A 13,175-nucleotide genomic window follows, 5' to 3' on the forward strand; every position below is an offset into this window, starting at 1 on the left:
AACCCATTGAGCAAGGCCAGGGATTGAACCCACGTCCTCATGGATACTAGTTTGGTTCCTTATCACTGAGCCACAATGGGAACTCCAGAAATGTAATACTTTTTAAATATGCAGGCAATAGAGGATAGATCATTAGCTGATGATTGGTTATCACTTGAAATGCAATTTGATCTCTGTGGGATGACAGAGACTGGCATCCAAGGAGGCATTTTTATCCATGTACATATCCAGAGTCTAATATGTGAGGCCTTTGGAACTGGATAGGTGAATGTGAAGTTTGTCAGTATTAGAAAGGTAAAATGGGAAGATGGCCAACACTGTTACTGAACAGAACTTAGGGCTGTTCACCCACCACACAGCAAAGCCAATCTACTGACACCAGGTTGCGGTAAAGGAAAGTATAGCATTTATTTGCAGGGTGTCAAGCAAGGAGAATAGACAGCGTATGCTCAAAAGACTCAAGCTCCCCAATGATTTTCAGGGAAGGGCTTTTAAAAGCAATATCTGTGTTGAAGGTTGCAGCTTGTTGGCTTTCTTCTGACTGGTTGGTAGTGAGGTAAAAAGGTGACATCAACCTTATGATTCCAATCAGTTTGGGGTCTACATGCTTGAGGTCACCATCTTCAAGCTAAGTTACATGGGGGGGAGTGGTCTCTGTTGTTGCAGAACAACTCAAAGATGTGCATCAGATTGTTATGTACATCCCTTTAGGAAGAACTAAGACTCTGTTTCATCAGTAAACTATTATTTAGGCTGCCATTATTTTTCTTAACTGCTTTTCCTTTCCTTACTTCCCTTATTAGTAACTGTTTGAGTCTGCTCTTTGGAACTCAGGGAAAGCCTGGGAGACTAAAGCCTTTTTCTACAAGTAAGAAAGGAGGAAAATGGAGGGGATTTTATACCTGGGAGGCCCCCACAGTGTCCTGTTGGGTTTCAATCCCCCCTTTCCTTGATTCTCTTCAATCTTGGTGGTAACAAGGGAATAACAAGGAAGGGAATAAAGATTTTGATAGAGATGTTAATCTTAAACTTGGCAGAGGAACTTGGTTTTAGGGAGGCTTAATTTTAACACTTTCTTCTTCTGGGGCACCACCCCCAAATTAAACACTAATATTCATATTTCAGCTAAGAGATGTATGGGTACACATTGAGTGGGTTAAGACCTATAAACAGCTTTGTATCCATTTGGATATGATTTTGCTGCCAAGAGAGTTCAGGTCAGATATCACCCCCAAGTGAGTTATGAAAAATTTTGTATTGCAAAATTATAGATAAAGAATTATGAACCTGCTTCAGGGAAGCAAGGGGGTGAACAGAGTTCACACATTCTTCAGTTTGAGAAAAATTAGTTGTTGAATTTCCTATCTTAGAGTATAGACTTATCCTAAAATAGGCCCTCAATGTATTCTAAGTGAGCTTGAGTGGAAGTTTAAAAATCAACCAATGGTTGAATGATGTGATTTTTGGTTTACTTTTGTATTATTTAGCCATCGTTTAGCCATGAATCACATGTTAGTTCTATTCTTACTGATTTCTAATAAATAAAACAAAATTAAAAGTTTGTCTCAATCTGCCTTTTTAGTTAGGCTCAAATAAGTCATCTCTTTATTTATGCATGCTCTTCTGGCCTGCTTCCCCCATTATTTTATTTTTATCATGAACTCTTTTTTATCATATTACCTTTATACATTTTTTGCATTGCTGGGTTGAAGGTCTCAGAGTAAGAGGATTAAGGGTTGTCAGGTCAGGACACCTCTAGCCTAAACAGAATTATGAACATTTTAAGTACTAGATACATTTAAAAGGGTTTTCCTCACATTTTGGTTTTTATTGTTAGAATATTCATAGGTTAACTGAGTGTCTTTGTTGTATTCAGTCTCATAGGAAATGACACATGGAACATTAAAACACCGTTATGTCCCTCTGGAACATTTCAGTCTAGAGGAGACAAAGAGCATATTTATAAACTATTAGAATATTCCTACTTAAGGGATAGAACGGCAGGGGTAGAAGGATGGAATATATTCCCAGGAATAGATGGGAAGGAAGGGACTTATAGGCAGTAGGAAGAGCAAGGACAAAGCACAGAGGCAGGAAGTGCCACAGGACATCAGGTGTAGTTGGAACAAAGAGTGTTGGAAGGCTGCAGATGAACTCAAAGCTGCAGCTGAAGAATAAATAAGTCAATAAAGCAGACCCATGGAGTAATCCCCAGCTGTCTGAAGTAAAGCAATGTTAGGAACTAGCAACTTCACTGTCAGTGTTTTTAAGGCTAATAAATGGTTGAAAAGCTGATCAAGATGTTTGGGGTTGAGCATTTTTAGTGATCATTATAAATAAATAGCACATGACTAACCAAGACTGGGAAGTGGGAAGCATGTGCAGTTTATGAAGATAACTGAAAACTGAATGGCACTGTGGTAATGGGCAGGGACTCCTGGCCAGGCAGCTTAAGGATAAGCCCTGGCCTCAAAATGTACTTTCTGTGTGACCAAAGCTATTCATTTAACACATTTTATATCAATCTACTCACCTATAGAGTGAGGATAGCAAATGCATCTTTCTTGGGGTTGTAATGTGGTTTCAATAAGTTAAAATACATGATGTATTTAGAACTGTGCCTGGTATATAGTAAGCATGAGGATGAGGGAGGGAAAGGGGGAGGGAAAAGCCAGTGACTTAGTTAAGAGAAAAATTAAATATTCCCTGTCTATGAGCAGTCAGATAGTTGGGTCAAAGGGATCATCTCATTCTTTTCCCAAGTAGTACTTGAATTATGACTATGCTGTAAGGACAGCATTCAGGCTCTCCATAGACTGTGCAATGGGCCAGCATAAGCCAATTAATCTCAACCACTACAGGCAAAGAGCTCAGCATGCTCCACCTGCAGCACCTGCACTGCCTGCATTTGCACTGGATTAGGATTTCATGGCGTCTACTCCCTCCCCACTGATGTTCTTATTCTGAGGAGTTTTATAGACTAGCATTAAAAAGGAAAGAACAGTACAGGCCTATAGTGGTTGGGTTATTTTGACGTCTTTGTTTTGTTTTATAGAGGTTGGGTTTTTGTGTGTCTTTGTGTTTATTTTGTTTTGATTTAGAGCTGGAAGGAAACTTGAAGATCCAGGAGCAGAATTATCTCATTTTTCACTAGGAGATCCAGACGGAGCGGACTTTGGTGGCTCTGACTCAGGCAGTGAGAAGATTCTGAAACATTTCTTTCTTGTGTCAATGTTTTATGGATTCAAACAGAAAGTTAAGCTTTTATGAACTTGGGGCAAGCCATTGTTCAGTCATCTTTGATGTTTTGAACTCACTTAAAACAAAAAGGAAGTGGAAACAGCATATTAGTATGAAAATATGATTTCATTTTTCTTGGCTTCAGTAATCTTTAACTGCCTGACTTCTGGAGTTAGTGTGGTGCTATTGTCTGAACATGATTTTTTAGAATCAGAAATCAGGATCTGAGTCCAGGAGTTACTAATTATTAGTCTGGCCTTGCATAGGCTACAAAACTTAATTAAGAGGTGTAATGATATCTACCTCCTAGGATCTTGTGAAGATTAATCAGTTAATTAGAGGAAATAATAAGTGTGAAATCCGTAGAATATAATAGAAATTCAGTAAAGGTAGGTCTCCACCCAAGCCTGTCCTTTCCCAAGAGACAAAGTTTTAATGAGGACACCATTTAATTTTAACATGAATACAATCACTTCTTTTTAAATAATTTCCTCCTAAATCAAAAGCTGACACAGTGCTCATTTTCTCTCTCTAGATTGGCTTCCTAATTAGTACAGTGAGGTCAGTGGTGTTAGATTTCACCTCCAATGTCCTCCAATATCCCGGCCTCTGTGGCTTCTTCCTGGCCTTCCTTTGGTCTAGGAGCATCCAGTTTATCCCAGCCATTAAATTCTCCCCTTTGCTAAAAAAGTAAGTTGAAATGCTGCTAGTGGCTAGAGAGAAAGTGTCTCACGGTCTCTCCTCTATGAAAGCATATTTTCCATTTTTGTTACCTGTAAATCTCTATAATAAATCCCATGATTTATTATTTTTAATATGTTATTATTTTTGCCACTCTCTTCTGCTTCCTTCCTTTCTCACAGTTGGGTAAGAGAAGTAAGTATTTCAGAATAAGATAAATACATAACTAGGCCCATCAGAGTGTGTACTTACATCCTCACCAATAGGTCTGATCATAGTTTATGTTCCTTTGTGCCTCCATTCAGCCCTTTTTACTCAAGTTACTTGCTCTCCAGTCTGACTGGAGCAGCACTACTGATGGCTCACTTCATCATGGGAATGCTTGGAAATTCTGGCTGCTGTTGCCACCACCACTACAGATTTGGGAGCCCCCTGTGAACTCCTGGCTGAGGAGGAGAACTCTATACCTAGGCATGGGCTGGACTGAACAAGAGAAGGATCCAGCTTCCCCCGTGGTCACCTGTAGTGGCTGAGTGACTCAAAGTACACAAGATTTTTTGCCCAATAGGGCAGACTTTGGCCAATAGAAGTGAGGAGGGAACCAGGAGGTAAAGTGACCTGTCTTCCTTGCCTCCTCCCCATGGACAGTTCTGGGATGCAGTTCCTTCGCACAGCCTCTTTGGAGATGACCTATGAAATTTAAGTAACCAGACACATTTGGTGACTGATGCAGTCACCTTGGTAATGAATCTCCTTGTATTTGTTCTCTCCCGCTGTTCCCTGAGAAGCAGACTCTAAGACAGTTTGGGGAGCTGCGCTTGGGAATATGCTTGGGATCAATGCCTGTAAAAGGGAAGAAAGGAATAGGAGTAGTTTGAGCAAAGAAAGAAGTTGAGTTGTGATATATTCTCAAAGAAGACATCAGCCACACCTAGAGATAGCTTGGAAGCTTAAATGACCCTCCAGAATTATCCCAAATTAGGGCAAAGGAACTGGGCACTTTCACTCCTACATCAAGCAGACATTGGAATTGGGCTATCCTGGGAAAACAGTGTGACCTTGAGAGAGGCAAATGATGAAGAGGGTGAACAGTTGAGGGCTCTCTTCTGACAGCAGTCCCAGCAGCTAAGAGAATGATTCCACCATTCCTGAAGGAGGAGCTGGGGACGCATCACTGTATCGACTTCCATATAACCCTGTACTAATCAGATAAATTCTTAGTGTAAGTACTGGGAATAGCTGCTATAGGACTCTGGGGGCCTCTTTCTCTGGGAGAAACTTATGAGAGGGAGGTTAATGGGGTGAACTACAGCCACAGCTGCAGAAGCTGGTCTCAGGGTCTCAATGGATATTCATCATCTTCCTCCTCTATGGTCCATCCTAGGTTTCCCTCACCCTCCGCTAGCACCTCTACTGCTCTCAATGGCTAACTCAGCAGCAATATTCTGTCCATTAATCCTGAGAAATCAGAGCTTCTTGAGCACCTTGCCTTTTGCAGACTCTGGTTATTATCGAAAGAAACATCCAAGTGGATCACTTGAGATCCAAACATATTTCTTCCTGTCATCCTTATATAGCATTAGCCCAGCCTCAGTTTCATAACCATAGCAGGATGGTGACTCAAAGTGCCCAGGCAGTGGTTACCACCAGTTCAATGTTTACTCTGCTGGAAGTATTTCTTCTTTGGAACCAAAGCCTCTAGACATGCAAAGTTCAGAATTGTGAAGATGAGAAACACAAAATTCCTCCAATGGGTCCTTGGGAGTGAATGGCAAACAGCCTACTCTTGCTTCCAGTTCTGGGTACTATTAGGAGTACAGCATAATCAACAATTTTTGCTTTAGAATATATGCTATATCTTGGAGAAAGGTTTTCCTTCTTGTCAAGACACGACTTCTGAGCTGGTGCTTCCACTGAGTCTTTGTCAGGATGATCTATTGCTCTGTCAGGCCAGCACCTTCCAAGTGATAGAGTGCATGGTACAGCTATGTGTCCATTCTTGTGCATCTTTTGGTATAGAGTGGGTTTCTTGGTCTGATGCAATATTGTGTGGGATTACACACTAGTGGATCAATTACTCTGTAAGATGTTGGGTAGGTCATGAGGGCAGGTAAGGGAAACCCATGCCAGGCATATGTGTCTATTCCTGTTGAAATAATTGCTGAACCAACCAGACTGAAAGAGACTAATATAGTCAGTTTACCAAAAACTAGCATGTTCAGTGATGATGCTGCATCCGGGACATAGAGTTGGTCTCTGTTGATGGCAGTTTGGACATTTAAAATTGGCAGTAATATATTAGTCAAGGCAAGCAGAAGTGGATGCCATTGGGCTCACATTTTTGGGCTCTGCTGCCAGGGCTACTCCACTCATATGTTCATTATGCCACCACTAAGTGGCCAATGACAGAGGGTGGTTGATGTCAACTATCTGAGTTGTTTTCTCTACATGGTTGTTTAGTGCCTCTTTTGTGATAGGGGCTCTCCACTGGATATTGCATGTGATACAAAAATCTGCATACCTTGTGCCCATTCCCACGTATTCAACCACATGACTCCCTGTCTCCTTAACCTTTCTCCTTCAGGTCCCCTTATCAGCTAAGATGTTCCCCACAGCCAGTGCAACTGGATGTATTATAACCTTAGACAGGTTCTCTTTGTTCATAAAACTGATTAACCAGGTGCTGCCCATTGACCACACTTGAGTAAGGCTATAAAGCAGCCCCCATCCACTTCGATTTACATGCCAAGCTATTCCTTCTATGAACCAAGACTGAGGTTTTTCCTCCATTGGCTGGACATGATATTCCCTTCTGTGACTGTTAAGTGTGGATTTGGGAAAGGCCCTGCAACAATGGTGGTGGATGCCGTGAGGGGTCTGGGCCATCTGGTGCTCACTTTGCTTGTATTCTCTGGTATTGCTTAGGCTCAGTTTGGGACATACCATCCTGTCTTACAAGGGATTACAGCTGGTTCCTCTTGAACCTATGGGTTAGTAGGTTTGGCCAAGCCCAGCATATGATGGCTGTTCAGGTTACTCCCACGGCCAGGTATTCCACCTCTACCAGAAGTTCTCTCATAAGTATATAATTCTCCTCTGCACATGTCATGGCCTTAAGGATCCTCATCATTCTCACTGGGGCTTACCATAGACTCCATATGTCCTCTTTCTCACCATCAATACCTTTGATATCATATGATTAGCTAATTTGTGTGGCCCAAATAGCAGGCTATTATTTCCAATACCAGCTGAAGAGACCTCTCCTCTTCTGGGCCCCACTTGGAGCTGGAAGCCTCTTGTGTCACCTGGTGTACAAGTCAGAGCAGTATTCCCAGGTGTGGATTCTGCTGCCTCAGAATCTTAGGAGGTCCAACTGACATAGCGATTCTTTTCTTATAGTGGCAGTGGGGAGAAGACCTAACAATTTCTCCTTTATTAGGATGAGATGTCTTAGACCACTGGATCCAAAAATACCACTGATGTGATAGATTACTGAGTCTTTGCAGGGGTTATCTTCCACCTGTGAGGGCATACGTGTCTTATAAAAGCCTCCAGGGGGTTCCTAACATGGCTCAGCTCTAACAAACTCGACTAGTATCCTTGAGGAGTCAGGTCGATCCCTGGCCTCACTTGATGGGTTAAGGATCTGGTGTTGCTGTGAGCTGTGGTGTAGGTCACAGACATGACAGGGCTTGGATCCCGTGTTGCTGTGGCTGTGGAATAGCTCTGATTCAACCTCTAGCCTGGGAACTTCCATATGCCCCAGATGCAGCCCTGAAAAACAAAAAATAAAATAGCCTACAAAATATTTACTACTCCTCACTTTTATGGTCTAGTTGGCATGATATCCTCAGTATAATAAACCAATATAATGTTCTGCAGGCTGTTCAGATGATCCAGAGCTCTTTAACTATATTAGGAAAGTTAACACAGCCATAGTGCAAAATGTAAATGTGTATTTTTGTAAGTTGGGTACCCTGTGAAGCGGACTGAAGCAGAGATTAACATGCAGGAAGTCTATTAGGAAGTCATCTGGGAAAGGATGGAAACGGTGAGCAAAGGGAAAATGTGGGCTATGATGGGCCGCAACAAAGACCTCATTTGACCCTATGGGGAACCCAGGAACTGAGATGGCCCTTCAAATGTGCCTCAGATTGAGGCAAGAGGGCCAGGCCTTGATGCTGCTGCAGTGGTTATGATCTCCTCTGGAAAGAGGATGTTGCATCTCTCTTCAGCCAAGGTGATTTCTAAAGAGGGCTGCAACTAAGGACTCTCTCCCAGCACCTAGGAGTTGGGGGAACAATCCCATCATTCCTGAACTGAGATCTGGATGGTATATTGGCGCATCCACCAAACTTTGCTACCTTCCCCGCCTCATTTCCCCTCTTTATTTTACTCTTAATTTCTGGGGATATACCCCTAATAAAGTACTAACATCTAAGCTTGCCTCCGGCTCTGTTTTCTAGGGAACTTGGACTAAGAGACCAAACAGCTACATGTGTTTTGACTTCAATCTCATAACCCTTAGTGGTCTGCTCCCAAATGGAACTTTTCACTATGAAAGGAGTGTATAGAGTTAATACCACAAAAAAAGCTTAGACCAAGATGGGTTAAGTGGCAGGATACTTGAGTTCTAGTGGGGCTCAACCATTCACTTGGGAATATTAAGAACATAGCTTGGTTTCTCAGATTCAGTTTCTGGTTTGATATAGTTGACACTATAATATCTGATTTTTTCAGCCCCGTAATGATGTCAAGAGTCTGAAAGAATATCCTGGCATACCCGGGAGATATTGCAGGTTTGATTCCAGACCAACACAATAAAATAAGACACAAATTTTTTAGTTTTACAGTACATATAAAGTTATGTTTACACGATACCGAAGTCTATTGCCTGTGCAATAGTATTAAGTATTAAAAAATGTATGTATCTTTGTTTAAAAATACTTTATTGCTAAAAAAAGCTAACCATCACTCCAGCCTTCACCAAGCCATAATTTTATTGCAATTGTAACAGTGGAGATCGCTGATCACACATCACTAAAACAAATATAACAATAATGAAAAATTTGAGATATTGTAAGAATTACCAAAATGCAATGCAAACACATGAAGTGAGAAAATGCTATTGGAAAAAGGCACAAATAACTTGCTTGATGCAGGGTTGCCACAAACCTTCAATTTATAATAAATGCAGTATTTGTGAAGCTCAATAAAGCAAAGCACAATAAAGCAAGGTATGCCTGTAATGTATGTCAGAGCACTTTCTAGATATTACAAGCTCTCTGGTAGTAACTTTTTATCCTTCCCCATCATATTCTCTAGAAAATGTGCTGAGCAATGCTGCAATGACACCATCAGTCACAGTTCATTGCCAGGGCCATATAATGTACAATCCTTTACAAATGCAGCGAGACTAGAGCACTGTGAAGCTACCAGTTCAAATGTCTTTCTTGTCCCCTGCCAGGTTTCCTGATGCTCTTCATTTTGAGAGTGAGGGGCTTCTGCCTTAAAGCTTTTAGATCTTTCAGTGAAGGGAGCAGGGCCATAACATGGCCCAACCTCAGGCACCATTGCTGGTCAAACCTTGGAATGGAACTTCCTGGAGTTATGCTCTGTCATGGCCTAGTTGATGAAGGGCACCTTCTCTGTGATAAGAAGAGAATGAAGGGGAAGACATTGGGAGTCAGGGTACTGAAAGGGGGAACTGAGATGTGAAATCAGGGGGAAAAGATTTATCCCACTTCTTGATTTCAATAGGTTTATCCCTGGTTAAATACCTAGCCGAGGTCTCCACTGAGGACCACAAGAGTAATACATCCATAGGATAGCTAACACCAGAGCTGGATCACTCCTGCCTATGACCTCTACTTTCTATCTTCTTCCCTCTGAAAGCCTCAGTGGCTTCTCCCAGTGGAATTTGTACAAGTTTCTCTTTTGACCTATGTATGAGAGGGTGATGTTCATAATTATTAGAGTAAAAAAATTTAGTCCTTTAACTTAAGCCTTACAATTACAAGACTTTCATTTTTACTAAGAATGGGAAATTAGAGTACGACCCACTCTGACTTAATTAGCCCCCTCTTTTCCTGCCAAGATTTAATTCTCCAAGTCTTTGAAATGCAACATGTTAGAAATGAGATAACACAGAATCCTCAAGCACTCTCAGGGGAAGGATGAATAAAAATCTTTTTTAAAAAGCAAAAAAGTAATGGGAAAATAATTAAAGGAAACATCTCTGACATAGTAAAACTAAAACAAACCATATGCTGTGGCAGAAAATTTTCCTGTAGCCCTAGATGAAGGCTGAATAGGGCGAACTTCCTTTCCCCTTTGAAGCCGTGCTTTGTCTAGACCCTCTAGGAATCATAAGGACTGATTCCTTCGGACCTCAGGGCTGGGTGGCTGTCCTTCCTCTCAGTATCTGCTCCTGAGTCTGTCACAGAGCCAGCAGCAATTACTGGAATGTTGGGGAATGACCTACTTTCCAGTTTTGTGAACCAGTAAAGCTAATTTAGTGCTCTCCTTTCCAAAGCAGAGACTTCATTGATTTTTCAGCAGATCAATGGCAGCTACACTAGACCAAGGCAGCACTGAATAGTCAGTCCTTAAGCAATCTTCCTGTGATGAACTGAATTACATAGACAACCAAATATTGCATCCACAGTTTATTCTTTATTGGATCTGTGCATTAAAATATCTGTAGGTAAATCAACAGTGAGTGCCATTTCTAATCCACCAATTGAAAGGAAATTGCACATTGCCAAGGAGCCACCCCTAGGGATTATCAATGCTGGCTGAAGAGGTGGTTGCAAACTTGAGGTAATTTAAAGAACACCTAAATATTAGTTTGCATACAAGGGAATCATAGTTTCTTAAATGGAAAGGGACATAGAAATGATCTAGTTCAATGATCTTCCATTGTTGGGTAAACTATAGATTTGAGGGTGGGAGGCTATTCATCGGAATCACTGGGAAGCTTTTTAAAGTATATACACAGGCTATGCAGACCCTTCCAACTCAGCCTGAGAGTAATATATTAGAGTCTGAGAGGGTGGTGAGGTGGTCTCAAAGATATTTTAAAATTCTGATAAATGACTCCCTATCTCCCTAGAGAAACTACTGTTTTATAGAAAAAAGAAATTGAGTCCCAGAGAGGTATGCTTTAGCAAAAACCACACAGTTAATAAAATGTAGAACTAGGACTCCCTACCCAGTTGTTCTAATTCCAGATTCAGAACACTATGAATTTACTTCATTCCTCTTAGAATATGATGAATCTGCTGTGAAACTTAGAGACTACATGCTATAATCCTTTGTATCCCTTTATTTCAGAGACTAGCTAGACTCATTACAGGTGGTGTGAATTGACTATCTGCTAATTTCAAAATTCAAGTGTTAAGATTTTATATGCACAAGTCATCAATGCCTTCCCTCAGTGGGATTTGTACAAGTACCCTTTTGACCTATTATGAGAGGGTTACATAAGTATGAGTTGGTTTCTTAAAAGCATATAATTGTGTCTTCTTTTTAATGTAATATGACACTCTCTACTTTATAATTGGAGTGGTTAGACTATTTATATTTCATGTAATAATCACTATGGTTAGATCAAGGTGTTCTATTTGTAGTACTTACTTTGTTTCTCTTTTCCTTTCTATATGATGCTTTGGAGGAATAAGGAGATTAATGAAGTAATTCATACTTAATTCTATTTTTATGCATCATTTTATTAACTGTGTCCCTTTGTTGTTATTGCATTTTAGTGGTTTCTCTAGGGGCTACTTGAGAAGACATTGTTATTATTTTTTTAGGTAGTCTTTTTGTTGTTGCTGTTGTTGTCTTTTTAGGGGTGCATCTGCAGCATATGGAATTTCCCAGACTAGGGGTCAAATTGGAGCTGCAGCTGCTGGCCTACACCACAGCCACCGCAATTCAGAATCTGAGCCATGTCTGCAACAAACACCACAGCTCACAGCAATGCCAATCCTTAACCCACGGAGTGAGGCCAGGAATCAAACCCGGATTCTCATGGATAGTAGTTGGATTCATTTCTGCTGAGCCACAAGGGAAATTCCTAGGCAGTCTTTTAAAGAAAAACATTTAATTAGAAAAAAAAAGTATTTTTACTTACCTATATATGTATAGGCAATGGTGTGCTGAAGCCAACTCAGAGAGGCTTGCAAGAGCCAATTATGTGCATGTCTTCCCCACTTTGTGTTCAGATATGACTGGTTGATAGCTTGAAATTGACCATAGTAGGATTATTTACATTATAGAAATCAAAAAATATAACGAATATTCTTTTCCTGGCAATCTATTTGTTCAACACTTGCAGTAATTAAACTTAGTACAAGCCTGGTTGGCAGTAAACTCTCTTAGCTTTTGTATGTCTGCAAATATCTTTATTTCCTCTTAATTTTTTGAGAGAAACTCATGACCCCCAAAAGAATAACATCACTGTATATCACAGTCAAGTTACTAAAAACTAGTGATTAAAAAAAAATGTTAAGAGCTCCCAAAGAAAATAAGACACATGTACAGAGGAGCAAATATAAGCGTGACAGCAGACTTCTCAGAAATGTTGCAAGTCAGAAAAAACTGGGGTGACATCTTTAAATGATTGAAAGAAGCAGGCTATCAATCTAGAATTCTATACCTAGAAATTTTCGTTCAGAAAATGAAATGAAATAAAGACTTTTCAGGTTTGAAGCTGAAAAAAGCATGTTAATGCAGATTGACCCAGCAGTAAAATTCACCGAGAATGGGTGTAAGAACAGCACTATTATAAGTGCAGTGATTGTGCAGTACTTATGTTTTGCACAGGGCCCATGAGAATCATATCTGAGGCCAGTAATGAAAACACAGACCTGGTAGTAATTTAAAACTGAAAGATAGCAGTTCCCATTGTGATTCAGTGGACTAAGGACACAGTGTGGGCTCTGTGAGGATGTGGGTTCGATCCCTGGCCTCTCTCAGGGGGTTAAGGATCTGTCATTTCTCCAAGCTGTGGCATAGGTCACAGATATAGCTTAGATCCAGTATGGCATAGCTTTGGCATAGGCCACAGCTGCAGCTCTGATTGGACCCCTGGCCCAGGAATTTCCATATGCCACAGGTATAGCTACAAAAAATTAAAAAAAAAAAAACAAACCAAACAAACAAACAAAAAAAACCCCTGAAAGATACACTTTCCTAAAAGTTACCTAAGACTTTCTGGTGTATTCAAGACTATACTGATACTCTCTTAACAG

This window comes from Sus scrofa, chromosome 18, assembly GCF_054392235.1.
Source record: "Sus scrofa isolate SSC_HxYL_T2T_F1_AM1 chromosome 18, Sscrofa_HxYL_maternal_Yorkshire_Landrace_v2.0, whole genome shotgun sequence".
Lineage (NCBI taxonomy): Eukaryota > Metazoa > Chordata > Mammalia > Artiodactyla > Suidae > Sus > Sus scrofa.